The sequence below is a fragment of the Monodelphis domestica genome, chromosome 4, assembly GCF_027887165.1.
Source record: "Monodelphis domestica isolate mMonDom1 chromosome 4, mMonDom1.pri, whole genome shotgun sequence".
NCBI classification, from domain to species: Eukaryota; Metazoa; Chordata; class Mammalia; order Didelphimorphia; family Didelphidae; genus Monodelphis; species Monodelphis domestica.
Window position 1 is genome coordinate 401,525,981 of NC_077230.1, and position 26,672 is coordinate 401,552,652.

General features: G+C 43.5%; 1 long non-coding RNA gene and 1 other non-coding gene across 2 annotated transcripts in view; both read left to right on the forward strand.

The window, feature by feature from the left end:
• The window catches only part of LOC103097022 (uncharacterized), a 36,803-nt gene extending 31,512 nt beyond the window's left edge, over positions 1-5,291 (forward strand). The window contains exon 3 of the long non-coding RNA XR_008911573.1: positions 1,012-5,291. This is a non-coding gene — a long non-coding RNA (uncharacterized LOC103097022). The remainder of the gene's footprint in view (positions 1-1,011) is intronic.
• Positions 5,292-11,255: 5,964 nt separating this feature from the next.
• MIR34A (microRNA mir-34a) lies at positions 11,256-11,366 on the forward strand. The gene has a single exon (NR_032156.1). It is a non-coding gene; the product is annotated as a microRNA mir-34a (primary transcript).
• Positions 11,367-26,672: the final 15,306 nt, after the last annotated feature.

Consider the following 26,672-nt stretch of genomic DNA (forward strand, 5'->3'; position numbering starts at 1 on the left):
AAGCTCTGAGCCCCCAGACACTTTTTATATGCCAGACTAGAAATGAGACTTTCTAACCAGATAAATCCTGTGTGGCTTTTCCTCCTTATCCAAACTTTCTAGAGGAAAGACAATAACTCAGAACACAACAGAAAGACTTCTCTATTTAGGAAAACCATCATTAAAAAAAATTAAAATGCAAATCACAGTAAAGCAAATTGAAAATTAAATAAATACTTAACAAAGTTTCCCCTCCATGGAATCTAGCCATCAAATCAAAAGACCCCAGGTAGTTTTTTAAACTTTTTACAATAAGTTTTATTGATCTGTTTAGTTTTTGTAATAGCCATTTCAGTTTACATATTCTCTACCCCTACCCGTAACTTGTAGAGGAAGTGAAGTAGCACCGTAGATAGTGTTCTGGTCCTAAAGTCAGGAAGTTTTTAGTTCAAATTTGGATGCAGACATTTACCCGCTATATGATCCTGGGCAAGTCACCCACTGTTTGCCTTAGTTTCCTCAAATGTAAAATGCAAACGATTGCAAAACCTCTCAAATGAAATATTTGTAAAGCACTTAGCATAGTGCCTGGCATATAGTAGACACATAATAAATCCTTCTTTCCCTCTCTAGGAATTAAATCATACCCAATAACAAAGAAAAACAGTTCTGTAAAACCAAAACAACTATGTCTGTGACAAAGTAGGCAGCCTTTGATATCCACAAGGAGGGAAATGTGTTTCTTCATCTATCTCAGGGAGCACTAATTCACAGGACTGTACATAGACTTAGAACTAGAAGGGCCCTTAGATGTCAATTAGTCCAACTCTCTCATTTTGCAGATGAGGAAACTGAGTCCTAGATCACATGGATAATAAGTAGCAGAGCTGGAATTCAAACATGGTCCCATTCCAGATCCTTTCTTCCTACTTTTCATTATAAGAAATTTTTAAATAATGAATTATAATTGTCAAATAAGATTTAAAAAACCCAAACTCAATTCTAAATTCTCTATTATTTCTGGTTTGACAGGAGAGTCCATCATTCCCAGCATGCCGCTCCCGACTGTTTGTTCTGCAGAACCTGGATTTCCAGCCTCTCCAAAGGCAAGCTTCTTTTTCCCCCCTCTCTGCCATAATCCGCCTTTAAACAAGACATTAATTCCCTCTTCAGATCTCAAGTGGTTCTTTTCATCCTTGCAGCCCTTACCACCTTGCCTGCATCCAGACCTGTTCATTGGATGAAACAGATACAGGCTCAGAGGGGAAAAAAAAAAAGCCATTCACTCTTTCAAATGTCATTTTGAAACTTCAAAGGAACGCTGTCAACCGGGGTTAGGGAATGCATCAGATGTTTCCTTTGAGAGCGATGAGATGAGTGTGTGGAAGATAGAAACACATGTTCCCAGTGTTCCCTATAACCTGCTCCCCCCTTTCCTCCCCCCCCCAGTTAGTGTAAAACATACTTCACTGTAGCCAGAAAATACTCAGAGAGAGCTGTTACGTTTCCCAGTAGAATAAGGCCAATTAGACATTTGGAGTTTTTTTTTTTTAAATCAAAATTCAAATTGTAAATTTCCTGCAGGAAAGTGACTTTTTTTTTTTTAATGAGGATGAACAGCAGAGCTAACTTCTCTACGTGCATGGGGTAACTGCATTGTTATGGGACTCGCTCTCTTTTTTTAACCTTTATCTTCTATCTTAGAATCAATACTAAATATCTGTTCCAAGGCAGAAGAGCGATCTGGGCTAGTCAATGGGGGTAAGTGACTTGCCCAGGGTCACACAGCTAGGAAATGTCTGAAATCAGATTTAAACCCAGGACCTCCCATCTCCACACCTGGCTCTCTTGCCACCAACCCACCTAACTGCCTTTTATGAGAATCTTAAGATGATGCTGCCTGTATGATCTTGGGAAGTCCCATAGCTTCCTTAGGTCTCAGGTTCCTCTTCTGTAAAATCTGATTGGACCAGATGCCCTCTGAGGTCCTTTTTTGTTCTAGATCTTTGATTCTGAAAATCTAAAAGCCCAATTTGGCCATCACTTATTAATTATCTGAGAGGCAGCACAGAACAGTGGATAGAGAGCTGATCTCATAGCCAGAAAGACCTGAGTTCAAGTCCTACCTCTTTGCAGATTCTTACAAACTCTGTTCCATCTCCCATCTTTATACCATTGAGCTGGTGATTCCTCTTGCCTAGAATGTTCCTCCTCCTTACTTTTGCCTCCTGGAGTCCCTGGTTTTCTTCAGCCAAATGAAATCTTATTAAAGTGTCCAGGAGAAACATAGATGTCTCTCATAGCAGGAAAAAAACCCCACCACATCTATTTTGATGCAATCCCCTCTACCTGCCAACTCAGCTCCTAGTGCCTTCCCTCCTAGAATCACCTTATCTGTTTTTAGATAAAAATATCTAGTTTTATCTGGTTTTTTTGTATATACCTATGTGCGGTGGGGGTATCCCCTCTATTAGAATATAAACTCTTCAAAGGGGAGTGACCTTCATCTTTGGTTTTATTTGCCCTGTAGAGTGCTGGGTCTGGAATCAAGAAAACCCAAGATCAAATCCTGACCCAGACGCTTATTAACGGTGTGATCCTGGGCAAGTCATTTAATCTGTTTGCCTCAGTTTCACTATCTACAAAATGGGGGAAATAAAGCCCCCTACACTTCCTAGGTTGGCTGAGATAACAAAGGACGTGCTTTAATAAGATTTCATTTTGGTTGAAAAAACTAGGAATTTTTGGCGTCAAAATTAAGGAGGAAGAACATTTTGGGCATAACAGTGTGATCCTGGGCAAGTCATTTAATCTGTTTGCCTCAGTTTCACCATCTACAAAATGGGGAAAATAAAGCCCCTACTTCCCAGGGTGGCTTAGATAACAAAGGACATGCTTTAATAAGATTTCATTTTGGTTGAAAAAACTAGGAATTTGTGGCGTCAAAATTAAGGAGGGAGAACATTTTGGGCATGGAGGGCCACCGGTGCAAAGGCTTGGAGATGGAAGATGGAGCACAGTTTGTAAGGATCAGCAAGGAGACCAATTTGGGTGGACCGCTGAATGTATGGAAGAATATAATTATAAGAATGACAAGATAGGAAATGATTCAGTTGATTCCAACTCATCATGACTCCATCTTGGGGTTTTCTTGTTAAAGATGCTGTTGTGGTTTGCCATTTCCTTCTCCAGCTTATTTTACACATGAGGAAACTGAGGCAAACAGAGTGAAAAGACTTGCCCAGGGTCACACAGCCAGTAAGATGAGCCTTCTTGATTCTAAGACTTGTGCTCTCATCCGCTGTACCATCTAACTGTTCCAAGGTTGCAAGGAGCTTTCGATGCCAAACAAAGAAGGTTCTATTTAATCCTATAGGCAATAGGGAGCCCCCAGAATTTACTGAGTAGGGGAATGACATTGGGAGACCTACACTTTGGGAAAATCACTTTGTTATGTGGTCGTGGATGAGATAAAAGGAGAGACATGAGGCAGTTAAGAGACTGCTGCAATGGAGAGACAATGAGGGCTTGACCCAGAGTTAGAGTGGTGGCTCTATGAGTGGAGAGGAAGGGAGATAGGCAAGAGATGTTGAAGGGAAGGAATTTGATTTGGTAACAGACCGGATATGGGGAGTGATGACACAGGGAAGCGGTGGTGCCTTGGGCAGAAACCAGGAAGCCCCACTGATCTGGCTAAAAGGTATTCTGTTGCTCTAGGAAGTTCTGAGGGACTCTTAAGTGAATTCCAATGTCCCCAGTAAATAGAAAATGCTCCTGTTTCTCTTAGTGGCTCTTGTATCCATCTCCCCATTGGCATCAAAGTCAAGTTCATCTTTATCTTCAATCCACATTGGTGGAAAAGTGGCTTGTAATTTTTCTCCTAGTTCTGTGGGTCTTCGGTGTTGAGCGTGGACTGGCCCACCTTCAAAGCCCTTTATGGATTAACAGAGTCTTCGGGACAGAAGCGGCTGTCACTTAGCCCTGTGGCGGTAATACTCTGAATCCTGCACTTGAAAGGCCTTTTTTCCTTTATCCCTAATCTGCCTACATAATTCACGAGAGAGCCCGTGGTTAGTGGAAAGAGAGGTGGCCTTGGAGTTTAGGGTCACTCTGCCTCTGGAACATGGTGGCTTATCAAGGCCCTCCAGCATCTCTGCGGCTACCAGTTAGAGATGAGTTGTTAGTTGATCAGCAGAGGGAGTTTTGACACTGGAAGTTCCCAGCACTGACACAATGATAGGTCTGTCTATTACAAAAATGATTAATATGGAACCGGGTTCTGAGTAATAATACCTGTATAACCCAGTGGAATGGCTTGTCAACTCCAGGAGGGGGGAGGGAAGAGGGGAGGGAGAGAACAAGAATCAAAAAACCTCAGAAAAAAATTTAATTAAGTTTAAAAATAAAAATAAAAAATTAGGTCAGGGCAGCCCAGCAAAGTGAATTCATATTAATGTCATGATTGAAATCATGGCTACATCTTCAGTTTAAAAAAATAGATCTTTATCTATAGATATTAAGAGCTAAGCCTACTTCTTTTCCTGTGATCTTAGATAGATGGAGCAGTAGACAAAGCACTGCGTCTGAAGGTAGGAAGACCCGGATTCCAATCCAGCCTAAAATATTGTCTGGCTGTGTGATCCTGGACAGGTCATTTTTCCTTTGTTTCCTCCATTTCCTCAGCTGTAAAGTGGGGGTGATGAGGAATAAATGAGTATTTGTTAAGTGCTTTACACACCTACATAAAGGTTAGCTCTATAATTTTTTTTTCATGAAAGGGGATGGTTATGGAAGGAGAATGCATATGCCCTGGCATTTGATTGGATGCTTTCATTGGAAAGGCAGAATTCGTTCCTGATTTCCTCCTTGAAGCCTTGTATTTCAGAGATCCAGAAAGCCCAAGGGTGACAGCCTCATTGTCTTTAAAACTAGGATCTGCACAATTTTTCTTTGGTCTGGTATTTTGTAGGAAGTGGCCCTGTTCATTGATTAGTCATCGGGGAATGAATTCCCAACTGTGAACGTCCAGATGGGAATGTGTGGACCCTGGGATCAGCCTGAGAGAGGTCTTGGGACCCAACCCCACTGTTGGATAAATGAGGACAGAGACCCAGAGGGAGGGAGTCACACAGTGCCATTGCCAGCGAGTAACAGAACTGGGTGTCGACCCCAGGGGCTGCCCACTGCACCAGGCTCCAGCCTCCTGGAGCTGGTTTAGGTTGCATTTCCTGCCCTCCTCTCTTCCAGCTCGGCCTCCACTCCCATCCTTCCGCTGTTCTCTTGTCTCTCTCTGATCTTCTCTTTTCATCCTTCTTTAGACTCAAGACCTCACGAGCTGCTCCTTTTCCCTGCCTTTCCTCGCCCAGAGGTCGAGCCCATGGAAGTCCAGCGAGCGCTCCGCTCTCTCCTCTGAGGTCCTTAACTCAGGACCAGCATGTGGGGCTCCTGCAAGGTAACATTCTTGGTAACTGGGGGGGGGGGCCTCCAACGAGGTAAGCTATGGGAAAAGTCCTGGCAAAGGTTAGTTACTATTATTCCTGGTGATCACAGTAAATTGGCTTTCTAGCTTAGAGTCAATACCAAAGATAAGCTCTTTTTTATTTAACCTTTACTTTCCGCCTTAAAATCAATACTGTGTATTGGTTCCAAAACAGAAGAGCGGTAAAGGCTAAGCAATGGGAGTTAGGTGACTTGCCCAGGGTCACACAGCTAGAGAGTGACTGGGGTCAGATGTGAAACCAGGACCTCCAGATTCCACACCTGACACTCTATCCACTGAGCCACCTAGTGGTCCCCTGTTAGTCTTTATTTTCCCATCTCCATGACTTGGCACATGCTTTTCTCCAAACCTGGAATACTCTCCTCTCTAATCTGTGCCCCTCCCAGAGCCCTTCAGGGCTTAGCTTAAATGCTGTCTCATTTAGAAGCCTTCTCTGATTTCCCTGTGTTAAATTTATGGTTGGACTGGGTATATTTAATTGGTCGCCAGGGATTTAATTACTAAATCCCAAAAATGAATTACTAAAGTCAGAATGGAATTTATGGTAGTTTATTTTACAATAGAGGGAAAATATTAAGGAAGAGAGAAAGAGGGGGGGAAAGGAGAGAGAGACATAGAGAGACAGAGACAGAGAGAGAGAAGGAGGGAGAGAGAGACAGCGAGAGAGAGAAGGAGAGGGACAGAGAGAGAGAGAAGGAGAGGGACAGAGAGAGAGAGAGAGAGAGAAAGAGAAAGAGAGAGAGAGAGAGAGAGAGAGGGAGAGAGAGAGAGACAGAGAGAGAGCACTCCGGCTTCCTCTGAGCCAGGTAGGAATTCTAAGGCCCTAGCCAGGGGAAAGGAGTCTCCGGCTGATGGGCCTCTTCTGGAGGCTCATGTCTCCAGAAAGACCAAGGAAAGGAAGTCGGTCTTTACACTCACCATGTGTCAGTTCAATCAGCAGATTCTTTATCTGCCTCAACTCCAGAACTGCTTCTTACAGGAGGCTCCACTCCGAGTGTATCTCTTTCAAACTCCCAGAAGAACCCTTTTCAGGCCCTTGTCTCTTTCTTTTAAAGACCTTTTTTCTTGCATCACTTCCCCTAATTCCTTGTCTACCAATCACAGCTGATGCTCTGCTCTAGGACTGCCCAGAAGGCAGTTAGTCAATTTCGATTCATTACCCACTATTGCACAGGTGGGTCACAGACCTCCCACTAAATGATTAAGTGGGATATTTACACCTTTGAGATCAGATCTAACATGGGCAGATCTTCCCACTCAACTTTAAATACCGTGCTTTACACTTTGGGGATTCAATCTAAAATAGACAAGGATTACAATTTAATCTTCACAATCAAGGAAGAGCTAAGTACCTTCATTGTTACAATCAGGGGAGAGCCAAATCCAATCTTCACACCCGGGAATCAGTGCCCCCAATCATGGGATATAGAACACATATTTCACTACCTATGACATAATGCATTTTTTGAGTGTCTTTATATCCCCATCATTGTGTCAGGCATATAGTTGGCACCTAATAAATGCAGGTTGATAATTTAGCGTTTACAAAGTGCAAGGCAGTCTCATACAATATATTATATAATATATATAGCATATATAATATAATAACAATATTGCATAAATGATACAATTATAATATATTATATAAGTATTCTATATGTTGATATAGTACATACTTATTATATAATATAATTATATAATATACACTATATGTTATATAATATAATTGTATATTTGTTATGTAATATGTATATATGTAATATAATTACTGTATATTATATGTGGATAATATAGCATTGATGTTATATAATGATTATTTATTATAATTATAATGTATTATCATTAGTACATATCACTGATATATATTATACTGATTATTATAATTATAATATATTATTAATATGTCATTGATATATTCAATATTATAATGGTTATTTATTATAATATATTATAATTAATATATACTATCATTGATATTATATGGTTGTTTGTTATAATTATAATATATTATAATTAATATAATGTAACATATGATTATAGTATGATATAATATAGCATATTATAATAAATATTATTATATAACAATGATAGTTTACATTTATATAACACTAGATAGTTTGTCTCAAAGCTAAGGAAGAACTGGGTTCAAGTCCTGCCTCTGCCTCTGTCTTTGTCACACATTAAGTATGTAATCCTGGACAAATCACTTAACCACTCCGTGATCTTGACAATGCTCTAAGACTCTACCTTTCAGAGGTGACAGCCTATCTTGAGAGCAGGAGTTTCCTCACCTGGACGGTCATTGTACCAGTGAAATCCGCAGTTCCTCTCCCAGTTTCCAAGTCTGTGTGCAAGGAGCTATGCTAGATGATGAGGAAACAGAGAGAAAATGGGAAGGGGAAGTAAACAAGCTACCCCTGCCCCAGGAAGCCCACTGCCTCAGAAAAGGACTTACCTTCCTGGGCTGCTGGGGGTCATGGTTTGGGAGCAAAGGACAAGGAGGAAAACTAGCCTTTGGGGGGTTCCTGCTTAGATGGGGGAAGGTGGTGGGTCTTTGTGGTCTTGGGCTGTCTAGTCCTGAAGAATATGCCTTGGAGAGAAAGTCTGGTGGCGTTCTGGGTTTGATTCTCGTCCCCCTAGCTGGGAAGTTAGTACTGAGTACTTTTAAAGAAAGGGCACTTTTGATCCAGGTACAGCACATCTGCAGAGGGTGTAGGAAGGAATGAGAGAGAAGAGGATGTCGTTGATTGACTCCTGGGAGCCCTTTTTTCTTTTTGGTAGTCGGTGCAGAATTCCTTCTTGTTCCCCAGCAGAGCGACGGAAGGGACAGAGAGTTGGTAAACATCAACGCAGGTCCCTGCTGGGGAGATCGAGAATGGACCTTTGCCTCTTTGCTTGCAGATTTTGTTAGCTCTCATCCCTCCTTTGAACTGTGCCTTCTAGGCTAGAATGGAGGGGCACCCTGGGTACTTCTTCTCTAGCTGAGAAAGAGGCTCTATTGTCCCCCTTGTTTGTCACCTTTGCACAGGCACTCAAATTTAGTCTGGCTTTAACATCTACTAGCCTTGCAACTCTGGTCAAGTCACTTAAATTTGATGAAGAGATTCGTATAAGTGTATCCCTCCCATGGGACTGCTAGGAAGACCAATCAAAACAATAGCTGGAAAATGTTTCATGTCCCTTAAAATATGTAAATGGGAAGCAGATGGGTGGCTCAGTAGACAGAGAGCAAGACCTGGAGATGGAGTTGGGTTAAGATTTAGCCTCAGGGGGGCAGCTGGGGTAGCTCAATGGATTGAGAACCAGACCTAGAGATGGGAGGTCCTAGGTTCAAATCTGGCCTCAGCCACTTCCTAGCTGTGTGACCCTGGACAAGTCACTTGACCCCCATTGCCTAGCCCTTACCACTCTTCTGCCTTGGAGCCAATACACAGTATTGACTCCAAGATGGAAGGTAAGGGTTTAAAAAAAAAAAAAGATTTAGCCTCAGACACTTCCTAGCTGTGTGACCCTGGGCAAGTCACTTCACCCCCATTGCCTAGCCCTTACCACTATTCTGCTTTGGAACGAATACACAATATTGATTCCAAGACAAAAAGGTGAGGGTTTTTTAAAAGGGCATTTAAATTTAAAATATACATTTAAAAAATAGTTTTATTTTAAATAGAAATATATTTTAAAATAGAAAAGTATGTAAACTATAATATAAATGTAAATTTAAAAAATTATTTTTCTGTTTTAAAATTTAATTTATAATTTAACATTTTTAATTAAAAATTATGTAAATATCAAGTGTTATTGTCATTTCAAAATCCAAGGATGGAAAGAGAAAAGATCTGGGCTCTGGAACTCGGACCTCTCACTCTAGCAGATCCTAGGTTCAAATCCCTACTATATTTGGAATTATGAGCAAGTCACATCATCGGGCTGAGCCTCAGTTTCCCCATTTGTAAAATGGTGCCCATCCTACTTAGAGTGTTTGATGTAAGCTTGTAGTAAACTGTAAAGCACTGGGGAGTTATTTTTGGTGTGGTTCTTTTTTTTTTTTAACCCAATCGGTGATTTAATTTGCAGAAGGAACTCTGAGTAAGGAAACTTCCTCTCTCAAAACAGATCAGAACTTCCCCTGTAACTTAGAATCCCAAGGAGCTGCTGACTTGTTGAAGTGACTTGACTGGGGCCACTTGTCTTTATGATTATTTATTAGCACTTCCTCATCGTCTAGACAGCAACCCAACAGCAGGATTATTTAGTCTCTACTATAAAAGATTGCTATTTTTTTAAAAACTACTTTTCAGAAGTGTGTAAGGGAACAGCTGAGTGGCTCAATGAATAGAGAACCAGAACTAAAGTCAGGAAATTCTGGGTTCAAATGTGACCTCAGAAAACTTTCTAGCTGTATGTCTCTGGGCAAATCACTTAACCCCATTTGCCTAGACCTAACTCTTCTGCCTTGGAACCACTACTTCATATTGATTTTAAATCAGAACGTGAGGATTTGCTTTTTTGTTTTGTTTTGTTTTAATGTGCCTAGGATGGGGAAGACTAGAGGACCACTTGTAGGGTATGTGAGCAGAGAAAATTTTCATTCAGGTGTGGAATAGCCTGATTGGGTTCTAAACTACCTCCTAGACCTGAGATCCAGAGAGTCTTTGAGGGAAAAGGGAATTTATATAATCAGTAAACTTTTTTTTTTAAAGCCCTTACCTCTTTCAGAGAATCAATCAGAAGAGCAGTGAGGGTTCGGCTTGCCCAGGGTCACACAGCCAGAAAGTGTCTGAGGTCAGTTTTGAACTCAGATTCCCCCAACTCTAGGTCTGGCTCTATTAAGCCACCTAGCTGCCCCTTCTGTAAATATTTATTAATCACCTAAGGTATACATGCAAAAGATAAAAATATGAAATAATCACTGCCTTCAAAGAGCCAACCTTCCAAATGAAAGAGACAATTGCAAAGCAATTGGGTACAAACAGAGTCCCAGAAGGAAGGCACTCGTAATAGGGGAGAAAGACTTCCTGCAGAAAGTGGGATTGTAGCTGAGACTCAAAGGAAGCAGGAGGTAGAGAACTGCAGATTTGAGGGATGGCCAGTGAAAATCCCCAGAATTGGGAGATAAGAGTGTCTTGTTGGAGGAACAGCAAGGAGGTCAGTGACTCGGGATCAGAGAATGCATGGGGGAAGAAGTAAGGTAAAAAACAAAACAAAAATAGGACAGATAATTAGGGAGGGCAGCTAGCTGGCACTGTGGATGGAGCACCAGGCTTGGAGTTGGGGGGCAGGGAGGATCTGGATTCAAATCTAGCTTCATACACTTCCTAGCTGTTATGACTCTGGGCAAGTCATTTAACCCTGTTTGCCTAATCCTTCACCCTTCTGTTTTAGAGTTGTTACTAAGACAGAAAGTAAGAATTAAAAGAGGAAAAAAAAAGATAATTAGGGACCAGGGTGGAAAGGAATATAAAGACTGGATGATAGAATGCCAGGAACTAGGAAAAGAAAGGCTTGCCCTCCTGGAGTTTCCATTCTGATCAGAATGCTGCCTGGTTTCCTTTTTTCTTTCTAATTTAGATTTTATCTTCTGATTTTTTAAATCCAGGACTGATTTCTCCCTTCTGTATTGTAGACTCCTCCTCCCTGACGTCTCACTGGGTCGTGCCCCTTCCTGCCTTTCTCATCGCTCCTCTCCAGCCTCTGCTGGAAAATTGGGAAATTTCTCCTTTTCTCCTTGTGTTTAGACCCCAAGAAGATGAGAAGTCAGATCGTGGCAAGGTCGGCTGGCCAGCTGTGAGTGTTTCTTTGGCAGTGTCTTAGCTGGTTGTTGTGAGTAATAGATAAGGAAGCAATCAGCAAGTATACTGCCCTAGAAGTGCTGCACGTTGTTAGGCCCGTGAAGATGGTTGAGACCAGCCTGGGAACCCGGCGTTGGACACCAGGGCCTGGGCAGCCCGGGCTCCAGAAGGGATGCTTCAAGTCCCTTAGGTAAGTGCTTCACGTTAGAGCCCGAAGGAGGCGAATGGCAGAAGCTGTGCCACTGAGCTAGAAGACTGTGGAAACAACACTGGACTCAGAGGCCCAAAGGGCATGGGTTCAAATCTTCCCTCGGACACTTACCAATGGTATGACTTTGGCCAAGTCACTTCCCATCCCCAGACTTTTTTTCTTGTGTGTAAAATGAGGGTGCCAGGCCCTGGAGACAGGAGGTCCTGGGCTCAAACCGAACCCCCATTGCCTAGCCTTGACTGCTCTCCTCTCTTGGAACCAATACTTAGCTCTAAGGCTCTAAGACTGGAGGTAAAGGTTAAAGAAAAAATGAAGGGGCCAGAGCTCTGAATCCTATGAGCCTGAGAATGTCAATGAATGAAGGAATGAAAGGGGGAAAAACCTTCATTAATCTCTCACTATGTGCAAAGCACTGTGTTAAACCCAGGAGGATACAATAGAACCCACATAGTGAGATTTTAATGTGGCTATAGTTTTCCTATGAGCATGGGAAAGCACAAATTTGTCTGGCTCTGGAGTCAAAGGCCCTAGGTTCAAATCTTGCCCCTCTGATGCTTACTTACCTGTGTGGCCTTGGATAAGTCATTTTACCTCCATAGATCTCAGTTTCTTCATCTGAAAAATGAGGGGTGTTGGACTAGATGCCTTTTGGAATCTCTTTCAGTTTTATTGTTATTCTATATTATATTTTGTATTTTATATTATGTATATTATGTTCATAATATATAGTTATATATTTATTATATAGTATATTATAAATAGTATGTATAGCATACATAGTATATTAGTATTAATATAGTATATTATTATTTTATTATAGTATATAAGTATATAGTATATTAATAGGTTATTAAAGTATATAAGTAATAGTATATTATTACAGTATATAAGTATATAGTATATAATTTTATTATAGTATATTAGTATATAGTATGTAGTATATTCATATATTACTAGAGTATATAATTATATAGTATATAATATATTATTTTTATTATTGTATATTATTATAGTATATAGTGTATTATATATTATTATAGTATATTAGTATATGGCATATTATTTTATTATCAGTATATAATTATATAGTATATCATATTATATAATATATTAATGTTATTATATATTATTATTATTCAGCAATGATTCTGTGCTCAGTTGATTAATTAACAGGCATTTATTAAGTGTCTAATATGTATTTATGTGTGTGTGTCTCTCTATTTCTCTATCTCTATCTACTTATATAAGTATATATATTTGGATTGGATTGGATAAATATCGGGTCTGCCTTCCTAATTGTTTGCCTGCTATGTCAATTCTGCTGTCACTTCACCTCCACACACCATTTCGGCTTCCATGTGGATGTGGCCGCTTGATCCCGACCCTTTGTAGATGTCCTGCAATTATTCTTGTATGTTTCTGTCTATTTCTAATCTAATTAGCACCACTGATTTCCCATCATTAAGTTCTGGGTAAAACCAGAGAAGCGTAATTGACCTCGTTATTCCGTTCATAACAAGTGCTGCCAAAGGACTAACAAAAACAGGAGCGGAGCAGTCCCTGCCTTAGAGGAGCTCCCGGACATCCGTCAGGAGAGCCAGCATGTCGACATGTAGAAAACTACGTGTAAACACGGGGTAATTCTGATGTTTTGTGACTGATCCGGGTTTTAGATGTACACGTATGTTGGAATGGACACAGCCTGGGCTATGCATGCATGTACACACATATTTACTTCCCATGGAACAAATTCCAAACAACGTGAATAAGGCGGGGGAAAAAAAAGAATTCCTACGTGGGCGTTGGGAGAGGCATCATTTTTCCCTCATTAACTAAAACCCGGGCAGGGTGACTGAGAAGAAGTCAGGGTTGTTTTCTCCCCCTCAGTGACCCGCTGTGGGATGGGTCCTCCAAGGCTTTCCTCAGCAGGGTCAAGCCTGCTCCGCCCCAGGACTCTGGCCTTGGCTTCCTTCCTTGGCTGGGGTCAGCGGGCCGGCTCTGTTGCCAGGACAACGAGCACGGATCCTCCAGTGCCCAGATCTATAGCATGAAGGACTCTGGGCAAAGGAGCATCTTTGGCGGGGCTCTGAGGCTACTCTCCCCTCTAGAGCCTCCTTCTGGACATTCCCCCTCCTGGCCTTCTTGCTCCAGGGGATTCGGACCCAAACCCCGTCCCCATACCCTGACAGGAATCCCTGTAAAAGGCGAGCCTGTGCTGCATCCCCGCGGAGGGTCAATGGGGAAGCCCAGCTGGGATGCTGGTTCCGGAACTCTTTTAATCCCGAGTCACGGGGCAGAACCGGCCCATGGAACACACCCATCCTGCCACGGCTGACTGCCCAGAACCTGACCCGGGGCTCGCTTCCTGTTCCTGCTTTTCTCCTTCTCCCTCCCTCCCAGGAGGATGTGGGTCACCATGAGAACAGCACACATTTCTATAGTCACTTCAGCTTTATGGATCGCTTCCTTCGGAGCAGCTCTGCAATGTCTGTAGAACCAGTGTTCTTCCCATTTCCCAGATAGGCAACTGAGGCTCTTAAAGGTCAAACAATCACTGATGGATTATGGCGAGGGTCTTGGAGGCCATCAAACCCAACCCGCATCCTTTTCTCAGGGATGAAATTGGAGCCTGGAGATAAACAGTAACTGACCCACCCCCGGTGACCTACTTGAACCCAGGATCCTGTAAAAATTAAATTTATATCTCTAATAATAAATATATTTTATGAGGCTTATTAAGGATCATTAGAAATCAAGGAATAAAGAGGATACAAAATAAAAATCACGTGCCCAGGGCTGGTTGGCCATTTTCAAATTTCCCCCACCTTACCACCATCACTGCTGATGCTACAGTTAAATACCAATCGGGATCTCACCAACGGGAAGACGCAGGAGAGATTATAGGGAATTCTGGGAAATACCAGGGACTTCTGGGGAATGAAGTCAAAGGTTCAAAATCTCCATTTATACAATCCTAGATGTGTAGAGATGAAAGCAGCCTTAGCGACCATCTAGTCCAGCCCCCTCGGGAGGAAAATGAAGCCTTAAAGAGGTCACAGGATCAGAGAGCTGGATTGGGTCTCCGATCCCTTAATTTTCAGATGAAACCGATTCGAAGCCAGATCTTTGATTCCAAAACCATTACCTTTTCCTGCTCTTTCACCGTCTCTTTTTCCAGCCAGAATATCTTGTGAAGCCCTGGTGGGGTGCAAGTCCTAAGGCTGAGGCCAGTCCTGATGAAATGTTCCTGGGTCTTCTAGGAAGAGCTCAGGGTCCCTTGGCTTCTGGAATGATTCCTGTCTCATGGGTGCCATCCAAGGAACCACCCCACGGCAAATGCAAAAAAAGGTTTCCTGGGTTTGAGAAAGAAAAGAAGCTTTTTTAGAGCCCCCCCTTTCTAGCTGAGCTTTTCCTTCCTCTGTGTGTGAGTATTTGAACCTCTTTCTGTCTTTGCTTCCATTCTAAAACAGAAGAGACAAGAGCTCGGCAAATGGGGGTAAGTGCCTTGGCCGGTGTCTAAGGCCTGATTTGAACCCAGATTTCCTGGACTCCAGGCTTGACACTGGAGCCACTGTGCTCTCTAGCTGGTTTCAAAATGAGGACTGTGAAGAGCAATGACTATGAATGAGCTCCTTGAGTTATTTCCATTTGTCTTTGTGTCCTTAGGGTGGGATGTATATTAAGAGCTCGTTTGTAATTCATCCTTTTAGCCAATAAGTCCTAGTTGATTATTTCAATGCATAGGCTAATGAGGAGGAAAGGACCAATTCTTGCTTTTTTACAGAAAAGGACACTGAGATAATACATGTAGAACTGGTGGAATGGCTGGTCAACTCCGGGAGGGGGGGATGGAAGAGGGAGGGAGACAACATGAATCATGTAAGTTTGGAAAACTTTTATGTAAATTTGCTATTGGAATAAAATAAAGATACAATTTTAAGAAAAGAAAAGGACACTGAGATCCATGGCTTGGTCAAGATCACAGAAATTGGGGATCTCAGAGGCAGAATTTGAACTCAGGTTCTTCCATTCCAGATCCAGCATTTTTTTCTCTCCAGTAGATTATATATCCCTCCCGTCCCTAAATAGTAACACAGACCCCCCCCACCCACAGCCAGTAACTTCCTCTACTTTATGTTAATGAGTGAAGGGGATGGGGCAGTGAGGTGATACAGTAGATAGAACACCTCCAGGCATGGAGTTAAGTTCAAATTTGATCTCAGGTACTTCCTAGCTTTATGACCTTGGACAAGTCACTTAACCCCATTTGCCTCATCCTTGCTCTTCTGGCTTCTTTTTTTTTTTTAACACTTAACCTTTTGTCTTAGAATCAATACCATGTATTGGTTCCAAGACAGAAGAGAAGAAAGGGTTAGGCGATGGGGGTCAAGTGACTTGCCCAGGGTCACTTGGCTGGAAAGTGTCTGAGGCCATATTTGAACCCAGGACCTCTCTTCTGTTGGCCTGACTCTCAGTCCACTGAGCCACCTGTCCTTCTGTCTTAAGAGTTATTACTAAGGCAGAGAGTAAGGATTAAAAAAAAAAGGTGATGGAGGCTGAGTACCATTTTTAGCCAAGTCAAGGCTCTTGTGGATTTGTTCTGTTTACCCCAGATAGGCGGGAGCCCAGGGTGATGCCTGGTTGGAATTCCCCTCCACAAAGCACCTGCCTCTCCGGGTGCCCACTGGGCCTCCCAGCCCTGTGTCCTTAAGCCTGCAGTCGGCTGGAGGTGGGTGTGGGCTGTCGGGGCGCTGATGGAATGCCTAGAATGTGGGCTGGAGGGACAGGCTCCACTCCAGTCCCCGATGACGCCGCCGCCACAGCATCTCGGGATTGCTGCCGTGGAAGGTCTCTGCATTTTTCCCAGTTTTAAATAGGGCTAAAGAATGTCACCCCACCACAGCCCGCCTGCCTGCCCGCCAGTGCCGGTGCCGCTGCCCCTGCCCCCAAATTAAAGGGGCCACAAGCTTTCTCTAGTGATGGGCGCGGCGGATTGGAATTCGGGTCAAAAGGCTGGCTGGAACCTATTTCCACCTTCCTGGTTTCTTTCCGTGTCTTCCCCCACCCGTCCTCTACCTGGGAAGAAGGATGGTGCTTTCCCAGCTGGGCAAGAAGGATGCTGACACCAAAGACTCAGAAAGGAGCTTCGGAGGTTTCTGGGGATGAGGGAAACCGAGCCAAGAGGTTTTCTTGGCTTTAATTAGGGAAGGGGATGTGGCTACTTACTGGAGTGGTCAGAGCTGACTTGGACTCACTGGTGAGGACCATGAAGAATCTGGGATGGGTTTTGGCTGGCTTGTCCAGGATGCTATACAATGGTATAGCCGGACTGTTTTGTCTGGGATGGAGAAGAAGAGCTGGGCTGGGATAGTGAGGATCCCCCCCCCCTTTCTGAGTGACTGTGAGCAAGTCATGTAAATTCTTCTTTGCAAAATATGAGTGTGGTTCAAATCTAGCCTCAGATACTTCCCAGCTGTGTGACCCTGGCCAAGTCACTTACCCCCTATTACCTAGCCCTTACCACTCTTCTGCCTTGGAACCAATACAGTATTGATTCTAAGATGGAAGGTAAGGGGTTAAAAAAAATCTAGCCTCAGATACTTCCCAGCTGTGTGACCCTGGCCAAGTCACTTACCCCCCATTACCTAGCCCTTACCACTCTTCTGCCTTGGAACCAATACAGTATTGATTCTAAGATGGAAGGTAAGGGGTTAAAAAAAATCTAGCCTCAGATACTTCCCAGCTGTGTGACCCTGGCCAAGTCACTTACCCCCCATTACCTAGCCCTTACCACTCTTCTGCCTTGGAACCAATACAGTATTGATTCTAAGATGGAAGGTAAGGGGTTTAAAAAAATCTAGCCTCAGATACTTCCTAGCTGTGTGACTCTGGCCAAGTCACGTACCCCCCATTGCCTAGCTCTTACCATTCTTCAAGCTTGGAATCAATATACAGCATTGATTCTAAGATGGAAGGTGAGGGTTAAGATAAAAAGTAATAAATGCTTGTTGATTGATTACCTGTAAAAGGGGTTTGACTCCATCCTTACCTCACATGGTCTTTGTGAAAAAAGCGTCGTCTAGCTCACAACACCATAGAAATGCACATTATCGTTATTGTTGTTGTTATTCTTATCATCAGTTGATGTCCAATGGCTGTTCAGAGGTTTCAGTTGTGTCTACCTCTTTGTGATCCCATTTGGGATTTTCTTTTCTTTTCTTTCTTTTTTTTTTACCCATCCCTTCCATCTTAGAATCGATACAGCATAATTATTCCAAGTCAGAAAAGCAGTAAGGACTAGGCAATGGGCGTTAAATGACTTGCCCAGGGTCACCAAGCCAGGAAGTGTCTGCATTGGGTTTTGTTTTGTTTTTGACAAAGATACTGGAATGGTTTGCCACATCCTTCTTTAGTTCATTTGACAGAAGAGGAAACTGAGGCCAACAGAGTTAAAACACTTGCCCAGGATCACTTAGCTAGGAAGTGTCTGAGGCCAGATTTGAACCTGGAATTTCCCATCTCCTGGCTTGATGCTCTATCCCCTGAGCCACCCCGCTGCCTCACTGCCTCCATAGGGACTTGGGTCTTTATAGCTACAGAGCCATGTAATCTCTTATCTCCCCAAGACAACTCCCTAAGAGGGAACATTACAGAGGAGATGCTGCTGAAGAGGTTTTCTACCCTGGGAGTTCCTGACACACAAAAGCATCGGTCTGTGTCTTTCTCATCCCCCTGCCTCCCCCCCCCCCAAACAAAAGCCAGCCGGCGCCTGGGTGGCTAATAAGAGCTTTTAAAAATGGACTTGAATGAAGCAGAGAGAATGATGGGCCATCCCTACCTTGAGGTTCCAGTCCAGAGAAACAAGTGGCTGCCCCCATGTGGTGTCTCAAGATATTAACAAAGCCAGAATCTGTGCGCCTAGTTAGCCAATGAGATGGGTTGCATCCCTCTGGGGCTTAGCCACATACGGCCTTCCGGCTGAGCCTCAGCCCTGATTCTCCATCTGCCATCTCTGTGACTTTGTCCAGACTGACCACCACCACCACCAATAATAATAAGAGCTAACAGTTAGGCCCCGTGACCTCATTGGCTATATTTTTATTTTCTATTTTATTTTTCCAGTGACTTATAAAAGCAATTTTTAACATTCATTTTTCAGAATTTTGAGTTCCAAATTCTTCTCCCTCCTCCCCGAGAAGGCAAGCAAGTTGAGATCGGTTATATATGTGCCACCATGCAAAGCATATTTCACTGTCAGCCATGTTGTGAAAGAAAATACAGACTGATCCAAAAAAGAGTCTGCATCGATCTGCATTTGGACTCTGTCAGTTCTTTTTCTGGAGTGGGATGGCATTTCTCATCAGGAGACCTTCAGGACCGTCCATCCCATTTGGTCTTCACAAGAACCATGCGAGAGAAATGCTATTGTTCTCATTTAACAAATGGGGAAACTGAGGCAAACAGGTAACGTGACTTGCCCAGGGTTGCCTATCTAGGAAGTATCTGAGGCTGGATTGGAACTCAGGTCTTCCTGACTCCAGTCCCCAGCACTCTCTCCACTGCACCACCTCTAAGAATCCCATTGATTACATTAAAAATTAAACAAACAAATGACAGCCATGAAATCAAGAGAAAAAAAGTATCCAAATAATAAAGGAGATCCAACGGGGGCTCAAACATATATAATTTATATATCTTTCAACAAACTGGAGTTCCTGGTTTTGCACGTCATTTTTAAAATGCATTTGTTTAATTCAATGTTTTGTTTTGGTGGTGGTTACTAAGTATATGATTTTTAAATTGTTTTTTAATTTAATATGTTTAATTTTAAAAATTACTTTAAGATTTTTAATTTTGAAAATTAATTTAACAATTTCAAAATTCCTAGTTTCCCTAGCTCTGCTCAAACTTTATTTTTTTAAACCCTCATCCTCTGTCTTAAAAAAGATATTAAATAATTGGTTCCAAGGCAGAAGAGCAGTAAAGGCTAGGCAATTGGGGTTAAGTGACTTGCCCAGGCTCACACAGCTGAGCCACATCTGAGGCCACATTTGAACCCAGGTCTCCCCTATTCTACACCTGGAGCTCCGTTCACTATTCTATCGAGCTGCCCCCTCAATCAGTGAGTATTAAGTTCCTATTCTGCACCTACTGACATTGTGCCAAGTGTTTGAGTTACAAATAGAATGAATGAAAGCATTCTTGTAAGTCCCTTAAATAGTCAGAACCTCAGTTTCCTCATCTGTAAAAGGTGCGGGATTGGACTCGGAGGATCCTTCCTTCTCTAGCTTTGGGATCCTATCCAGGGAGCTGGGCACAGAGATGGCAATAAACAGCCTTTGTCTTCCAGGAGCTCACATTCTGTGGAAGAAAATACTAGTCAGCATGGTGTTCGTACGCCTGGCAGAACATTTGTATGAATTAAGTTATTGTCATTATAAAGATCTCTGCCTAGAGAGAGGAATCCAGAAATAGGCAGGGTTTCCCCGTGCTTTAATACTCACCAAAAAATCCCAGTTAGAGTTTCAGTAAGAGATCAACCAAGTCTTCATTCCTTACCAGAAGACTAGTCATTTAAAATGTCAGCCGTCTGGTAGAATCATTTCCCGAAACCATTCAATCCTGTCCAAGGCAGATCTCAGCAAGGTCTGGGTTTTTTTTAACCCTCACCTTCCATCTAAAAATCAATACTATGTATTGGTTCCAAGGCAGAAGAGCAGTAAGGGCTAGACAATGGGGGTTAAGTGACTTGCCCAGGGTCACACAGCTAGGATGTGCCTGAGACCAGATTTAAACCCAGGACCTCCCATCTCTGAGCCACTTAGCTGCCCTAATCAATGACTTTTAATTAGATGGTCTCTCTAATTTTAATTACTACTCTAATTCAATTTCCCAGACTCTTAAATTGTTTCCTCCCAGAAGCTGGAGGGGGGGAGTTGTTTGGTCATTTTCCAGTTATGTCCTTCGTGACCCTGTTTGAGGCTTTCCTGGCAGAGATACTGGAATGGTTCGCCATTTTCTTTCCAGCTGAGGAAACTGAGGCAAACAGTTAACTGAATTGCCCAGGGTCACACAGTAAGTGTCTGAGACCGGATTTGAACTCATGAAGATGAGTCTTCCTGACTCCAGACCTGGCACTCTTATGCACTATGGCGCCACCTAGCTGCCCAAAGAACAATAAAGTCTTTTCCTAGAAGTGTGAATAAATATTCCTGATTTTCTTCCCTCCTGAAGATCATAGCCAGTGTTTGGCCTGTAGCTGTAACATATATTTGATAACATCAACAGATATTTGTTAACCAAAGGGGAAAAAGAAGCATCATTTTGATAAGTCTGCGAAAGACATGAGACTGGAGAGATCTTTATTTCTTAATAATTTCCTTAAGAAAGAAAGGAAGGTCTTCGTGTGCTCCCACCAATGTAGTAGTTGTCACACAGCCATGCAGTGAGCACAGGTGTGGAGTCATCCTCCTCACCAAAGACACTGTCATCCCATGGGACAAACAAAGATCCCCCTGAACCCTGGCTCGTTGAGTCTGGGACAGCCAGCTGTCTCTGGATTGAGAGCTAGGTCTGAAGACAGGACGTCCTGGGTTCAAATCTTGCTTCAGATATTTCCTGGACAAGTCACTTAACCCCCATTGCCTAGCCCTTACCTTTGTTCTTCCTTGGAACCAATGAACTGTATTGATACTAAGGGTTTAAAAGAACTTGGGGGGCAGCAGGGTAGCTCAGTGGATTGAGAGCCAGGCCTAGAGATGGGAGGTCCTGGGTTCAAATGTGACCTCAGACACTTTCCAGCTGTGCAATCCTGGGCAAGTCACTTGACCCCCATTGCCTAGCCCTTACCACTCTTCTGCCTTGGGACCAATACACAGTATTGATTCCAAGACAGAAGGTGAGGGTTTAATGAATGAATGAATGAATGAATGAATAAAAGGATCATACTTCCCGTGTCCATCCACATCTGTCGTGTTGCTCTGGTTTCTGCTTGTGCAAGGAGGAACTTTGCCCCAGTGTCATCCCTGTGCTGGAATGGGCTGAGCTCTGCTGCAGGTGTGGTGTGCCCTTCTCCTTCCCCCACTTCACCCCAAGTATTTCCATATCGGCTTTTCAGAATGCTCTCAAGCCTCCAGTCCAACCAGGCTGGAAATTGCTGGACAGAAAGTACAAACACGACCTCCTTCCCTCCTTGGCTGAAGCTGGTCGCAGGTGGTGGCCACTTGTGGAATGTCCAAGAGAGGGAATAATGGAGGAAGATTCACTCCAGAATGGTGAGGCACAGAGTTGCAGGTCTGGCCAATGCTTTTCTATTTCTAGGAGCCTTCCACCCAAAGGATATGGATTAAAGAGGGGAGCTCTAAGGCTCAAATGAGATCATGGCTGTAAAGCATTTGGCCAAATTCAGCGTGCTATATAGTACCAATTATTATTGTTATTGCTATTTGCCTACGGGTCTGGCAATAACTTCATTCCCCGAGCCTTCTATTGCAACATTCCTGTTGGACTAGACGTTTATTAGTGGGTTCTGGTCAATGTTTAACAAGATGGGCAAGTGGGACATCTAGGCAAGCATTTTTCCCCTAAAGCCCTTATGTTCTGTCTTTGGTCTATAAATCCTCATCTTTTCTCTTCTCCTCTTTGAACTTGTGTTGTAGCCATCCTGCCTTGGTAACCAAAATATATGTCACCCAGCTTGAAACTGCTGCCCAGGACTCATTCATTTGTGGATTCAGTGATGCCGGTGCTCTGAGTGTAATAAGTGTGGTTTGTTTTTAATCATCTCTCTCCATCGTTGATTGTTTGATTGGCCAAAGTTTGTAGCAACCAAAGTTTTGTCCAGTTTTATCAAAATAGGAATCTTCCCAGAGGGACAGGTTTGGGCGCCATCCGCAGTTCACAGCCTCCCCTGTTCTTAAGTCATTGTGTCTTCCTGGTTCTGCTTATTTCACTAGGATTCAGTTCAGGGCAATCTTCTTGGGTTTCTTCATACTGGTGAATTGCACAATTTCTTACATAAAATAAATGCTGCATTCCATTACATTTATGAACCATAACTTGGTAAGCTATTTCCCACATAGCTAAAGACAGGCATCTAGGCAGTGCATTGGATAGAACGATGAGTCTGGAGTCAGGAGGACCCAAGTTCCGAGACTATCATGGTACCCTGGGCAAGTTACTTAACCTCTGCCTCAGTTTCCTCATCTATAAAATGGGGATTTTAGTACTTACCTCTAGGGTTGTGATATTCAAATGAGAAAAGATTTGTAAAACCCTTAGCATAATAGTAGACAGACACATAATTGTTCGGTTGTGCCTGATTCTTCCTGACCCCACTTGAGGGTTTTCTTAGCAAAGATCTTGGAATGGTTTGACATCTCCTTCTCCAAATTATTTTATAGATGAGGAAACTGAGGCAGAGGTTGTGTAACTTTTCCAGGGTACAATGCTAGTCTCTGAGGTTGGATTTGAACACGGGAAGAGAAATCTTGCTATTTCCAGGACCAATACTCTAACCACCACCGAGTCCCCTGGCTGCCATATAAATGTTTATTCCCCTACACCTCGGTGATGACGGGCTGGGGTGGGATGGCAAGGAAGGGTCTTCTCCTCGGGGTAAACTCCTAGGGCTTCCATTTTGGGGACGGGTCCATGTTGGCCAATGGTTCTTCCCCTCTCCAGATTGTGCTTCTGACTTTCTGGACTTTCGTCCCCTTCCTCTGCCTTTTGGGTACTGCCTTCCTCCTTTAGAGTGGAAGCTCCTCGCGGGTCAGGGCTGTCTTCTTTCCCAGCCTGCTCTCTCTCCTCAACACAGCACAAAGGCTGCCTGGATAACCAATAGCAAATTGCTTACTGCCCCGGGGAGGGAGGGAGAGAGAGAATGGCGAATCGGGAATGGCGGAAAAGGAATGCCCTGTAGATGGGAAAAAGAAAATTGGGGGGAGGGGTGCTTGTTGCCTGCCTGCCTGCCAGCCTTATAGGACCCGCCTCTTAGGAGTCCCCTAATCCCCTCTCTAAAACTCGATGATTTGTGAGCCCACCCGACTCCATCTTTAGGGAGCCACACTGAAGACTGAGACCCTAGCGGGCGGCGACATCTAGTGGCCAGTGTGTTACATGACACGCACAAAGGGATTTCTGTTGGAACTTGCACGTCTAGACCAGCCTAAGCACGGACCAGTGAGGCTCTGGAAACGCTCCAGCCCGTCCGTAAAGAATTCCGCCAGCTTGAAAGTGCCTGTGAGAGCCAGCTAGCCTTGGAGCTAGGACCTCCTCTGACACCTACTGGCTGTGGGATGCCCTGGACACATCCCCAATTTGCAGAGGCTTTGGATAACTCTCTAAGACCATAATTTGCAGAGAAGGTGCTGACCTGCATTAAGAGAGGGAGCTTCCTCACCCCAGTGAAATCACCAGCCCAGCTCTCATCCTTCCTATGGGCCGGGACCTGTCCTAGGTGCTGAGGATGCAAACAATGAACGCTTCCACACCACCATCCACTTGGATTGCATGCTGTTTGTGATGGCCCTAATGTCTCTGTCCATTAATGTTAGCTGACATTTATTTGACTTTTGACACAGACAAATCTGAGGCTTGCAAAGCTCTGCTCTTTTTTTAAACCTTTACCTTCCTTCTTAGAATCAATACTGTGTATCGGTTGCAAGACAGAAATGCAGTCAGGGCTAGACAGTGGGGCTCTGCCCCCAGTCACACACGTAGGAAATGTCTGAGGTCAAATTTGAACTCAGGACCTCTCCAGGCCTGGCTGGATATCCACTGAGCCACCTAGCTGCCCCCAAATCCATACTATTTCATTTGAGCCTCACCACAGTTCTGTGAAGGAAGTACTACTGGTTTATTCTCTGTATTGTACAAAAGACGATATTGAGGTTCAGAGAAGTCCCAGTAAGAGTCAGAGATAGAATTTGAACTCAGGATTGCCTCAAAGGCCAGTGTTCTTCCACTACACTGTACTGCTGATTCCTCTTATCTCTATAACTTCATTCTTCTCTGGACCCCAATTTAAAACAGCATAAGCTAGTAGCAACTCTACATAGGGTCCTTTGCTGCTTATTATTAGACTGTTCATTGTTAGCACCTTCAGAGCAGAGATTTTATTCATCTTTGCATTCATTCCCCTGCTTCTGGGATGGTGCCTTGTACAGAGGAAGCCCTTAATAAGGGTTTATAGAATGGAATTTACTAAATGTATTTTAGAGCATCTGTAAAAATCAGTGGTTTATAGTTCAAGTTAGAATGGACCTTAGAATTCCTCTTGTCCAACTCCTTCATTTTACAGTTGCACAAGCAGAAACCCAGTAATGCAAGTGACTGAATCAAAGGCTCTTAGCCCTAGAACTAGAAAGGGACTTCAGGTCACTGAGGCCCCCATGAACATTCACACCCATTTTACAGATAAGGAAACTGAGGTCCACAGAGGGGAATGGACTTGCCCAAAGTCACACAGGAAGTTAAATGCCAGAGCTCAGGTACTCCAGCTATAAGCCCGAAACTCAATCCATTATATTAGGTTGAGAAAATGCAAAGAAAAAAAATTTTTTCTCTTTCTCTTCTGATTTGTTTAATGTTATAAAAAAAAAAAGTAGGGGCAGCTGGGTGGCTCAGTAGATTGAGAGTCAGCCCCAGAGATGGGAGGTCCTGGGTTCAAATCTGACCTCAGACACCTCCTAGCTATGTGATCTTGGGCAAGTCACTTCACCCCCATTGCCTAGCTCTTACCACTCTTCTGCCTTAGAATCAATATTGATTCTAAGACGGAAGGTAAGGGTTTTTTTTAAAAAAAAGACCATGGAGCAATCACTAAACAGATCAGAGCCACCCCATGATTATGTTACAAACAGTTGTCACTGGAGTCGGTGGAGGGAGTTCCTGCGGCTCCAAATTCACAGCTGCTTGCCATATTCAAACATTATTTTTGACACAGCAAACACATTCCGACCAACACCCAAACAGTTCCTTGACAAGGAAGCCAACAGAAACTCCCAGCCCCCACCAAGGTGTTTCCCTGAAAATCATTTCAGATTGTCAGATCTTTAGCCCTCCAGAGAGCTTTGGCAAACCTGGATTTCTTCAAAGAAGATTGGGAATCAGAGCCTGGAGTTTTGGAACACTGACTCCAGAGCATCCGTAATGTCTTTGGTCGTGTATTAGGAGAGTTTGGAAGGTAGGATCAGATGGGAGATCAGTGGATTACTTTGGGCCAGTATCAGGGTTTCCACACTGTACGTTGAAGGGTCTAACTGTTAGCCCTGACCAGACCAGAGCCTGATCTGGGACCAGCACACAGATTTACTCAGTCACAGAGCTGGATATAATCAATGGAAGATGTCACTTATTTCCAGAGAGAGAGGTTTGAAGGGTAAGGGAAAGCCCTGTCACTGGATTACTAACTACAAAACCCAGATCTAGACCTCCTTGCGGAGGGTCTTCAGAGACTGAATGGTCTACATTAGCACCCTCTCCTCTCTAATCTATAAACCCAGTCCCTGCACTAAAACCCTCTCTTGGTTATTACTAGAGGTGCTGGCCTGTGGCATATTTGGCAGGGACCCAGGGTAGGTCCCAGGTCCAAATGGACCCGAACCTCTGCTTACTGACAGAGCAGATAGCTGGTTCAGGCTCACAGGGTTCTTCTCCCAAGGAAACACAGCAACAGGATAACAACAAGGATAGCAAGCAGGATAGGAAGCAGGATCAGATCAGAAACCTCAGGACTGGTAGCCACTCCCTCCAGGTTACCTCCAGAGAGAGCCAAGCACCCCTCAGTTCCAGCTTAAGCCTTCCTTCCAGCATTCCAGAATCTGTCTCTGCATGCAGGTCTCATACATCTGTCCTCTACAAACCTTCATTTTCCTGCTAAACATCTCTTCCTCCTAATAGATGGGAAGGCTAGCATGGAAGACGCTTTTAGAAAGTGTCCTTGTAAGGGACCAAAACTAGGAAAGACCACTGGTTTTGGGGTGGGGGGGGGGCTGATTTCTTCTGCTTACTAACTATATGACCCTGAACAAGTCTTGTGAGTCTCAGTTTCCTCATTTGTAAAATGAGGGGGTTAGACTCCTTGGCTTTGGTTTGTTTGCTTTTTTCATTTGAATAAGTTTATTTAGTCAATTTAGAACATTATTCCTTGGTTACAATAATCACATTATTTCCCTCCCTCCCCTCCACCCAC